Genomic DNA, 2,500 nt, shown 5'->3' on the forward strand with positions numbered 1-2,500 from the left:
CTGAGATTTGCCAACACTAACCTGATTTTCTCCCCTCCATACACACGCAAGCATGTATCTGACTCATACATTGTTCACTTCCCAGACATTTGTACATTACTGCATATGCTTTATATGCACTTTTTGACAAGTTGTGGTGCACCTGAGCACTGTATACAATAATTTCATTATTTCATTTTATTAGCCAGTGTAGGTCTGTCCCATTTCAAGATTGAGGATTGTAATTTGGGATATATTTGGCTACTATTTTCTACAGATTGGGTGACAATGTAAAAGTTCCCTCTCATTGATTAACACAATGCAATATTGTAACAAGTTTTGAACTCCTGTTTTTTATGTGTGTGTGTGTGTGTGTGTGTGTGTGTGTGTGTGTGTGTGTGTGTGTGTGAGTGTGTGTGTGTGTTTACATCTTGCCCACTTCTACACTAAAGTTGTGATGTTTAGATGTTGTTATCAGTTTTCCTATCAACAAATCATCCACTCACTTTGCACTTTCTAAGCAATGCAGGATAAGAGATCCCCTACTAGAAAAGCAGGTAAGAGTTAGTGATGGGAAGGGCCTCCAGCTGTAAAACAGTGTCTATATCCGTGCAAATGGGTATCGAAAAATGGGTGCAAAATAAAATAAAACAATACACAACAGGCTTCTTTACTTTCTCTCTGCCAAATCCACACAACCATGCCCATAACTTAATTATCATGGTTATAATTTAACATGACAGTAGGGGATTACACCACCGCTGTTTAGCCCTAGGAAGCATCGACGCTTCCTGACAGTAGGGCTAAACAGCGGTGGTGTAATCCCCTACTGTCACGTTAAATTGACAGTATACAACCATTCTATTGCCCCACCACCGTACATATCTCTATGAGATATTTAGAAATTTAATATTTCTGATATAATAATAAAGATTTCTTTTTAATAATAATTACGACTACTTCTTCATTGACAATATCTTAGTAAAAGCAAGGGCTGTTGCAAAATCTCATTTCCTTTCCTAATAAACTGAGTATTTTATCTCTGTTTTATAATTATTGCTATGTTTAACCTTTTAATTTTCATTTTTATGCATTTCTTTACTCATGTTTTTAAAACCTTTCATTTATTTCCAGGTAAGAAAATTATCATATTTTGTTTCACCTAAAGGTAAATATTTCTTTTGACTTAATTTGAATAACCATTTGGTTTTGCTTTCTTTCATTCTTCTTTGATCTTTCAGAGTTTCTGAAAATGACTTCAATTGTTTATTTCACCTTATTATACAGTAAACAGTCAGTTGGGAGGAAAATGGTTATATTAAAGAAAACTATAAAAACCGTTAAATCAGAGTTAAATTATTTAACACACAAAGCAAAAAGTAGCTTCCTTTTGTGAACAAACTTGAATTTTTCCTATAATCATATTAGCAAAGTATTGACTTCACTGTACTTACTGAAGTAATAAGGAGAGAATCGTTAGATAAGTGTACAAAAAGGTACACAGGTTGATGTAAAAGATAGAGAACAAAATGCTAAAAAACGCTATTTGTCTGAAAAAAAAACAATAGTTGGGTTAGAGTAAACATATTCAGCATAGGGATCATGACAAACTGACTAGAAATAACAACATAAGGCATTGACTAATAACTATTTGCATTATTTTGGTTAATATGGGAGACAACTCTGGACTTGTTTTATGCTTATTGTGACTTCATCAGCAAAGTATATTTGTTTCACTATACTTGCCGAAATAATGATTGTAGTATCACTAAGGAGACGTATAATAATGAATATTAGTTGGTGTAGGAAACTGTGTCTATAGTAACATTACATCAAATTGAAAGTATTCAATCAAACCGCCTTACTGCTGTATAGTTCTAACATAGCATCAGACCATAAATTGCAGGAGGTGGGGTTGTAAATCAATTAAATCAACCTCATGATGGTAATGATGATGATGATGATGATGATGATGATGACGATGACAATGATAATGATGACACTGACGATGAAAACAAGTGTATTACTATTGAATTACAAAGTCTATATATAAAGACTTACTCCCTCTTCCTCTCTCCTTCTCTCCACTCCTCCTCCTCCTCCTCCTCCTCCTCTGTCTATGAGTACATTCACATGCACACACACACATTATACTGATAGACAGATAAACATACATACACACACATATACATACATATCTCTCTCCCTCTGTCTTCTCTCTCTTTCTTTTTCTCCATATATATATATATATTGCCTAAATGAATATATATATATGTATATTGCCTATATATACTATATACTATATATGTATATTGCCTAAATGAATGAATGTTTTGACTTAAGGCAAAAATGGACTTCAGCCAAAATACTGTAAATTACAGACTAAAGACATTGATATCCTGTAATTAACTTGCACTCTTCCTTCTAATAATGTTCTTTGTCTCTCATCTCACACTCTCTTTGTTTATTCATAATATTTAATGTTTTTCTTCCATGTGTTTCCATTGCATGCTTGCATGCA

The 2,500-nt window shown here is 33.4% G+C and overlaps 1 protein-coding gene across 2 annotated transcripts in view; it reads left to right on the plus strand.

The window, feature by feature from the left end:
• The window catches only part of LOC115222214 (monocarboxylate transporter 13), a 279,960-nt gene that overhangs the window by 163,807 nt on the left and 113,653 nt on the right, over positions 1–2,500 (plus strand). Inside the window, exon 2 of one of the 2 annotated variants that reach the window (XM_029792369.2) lies at positions 1,114–1,147. The exons of the other annotated variant lie outside the window; for it this stretch is intronic. The gene's annotated coding sequence lies outside the window, so the exon portion shown is untranslated. The remainder of the gene's footprint in view (positions 1–1,113; positions 1,148–2,500) is intronic. 2 annotated transcript variants of the gene reach the window in all.

Source organism: Octopus sinensis, linkage group LG19 (genome assembly GCF_006345805.1).
Source record: "Octopus sinensis linkage group LG19, ASM634580v1, whole genome shotgun sequence".
NCBI lineage: Eukaryota > Metazoa > Mollusca > Cephalopoda > Octopoda > Octopodidae > Octopus > Octopus sinensis.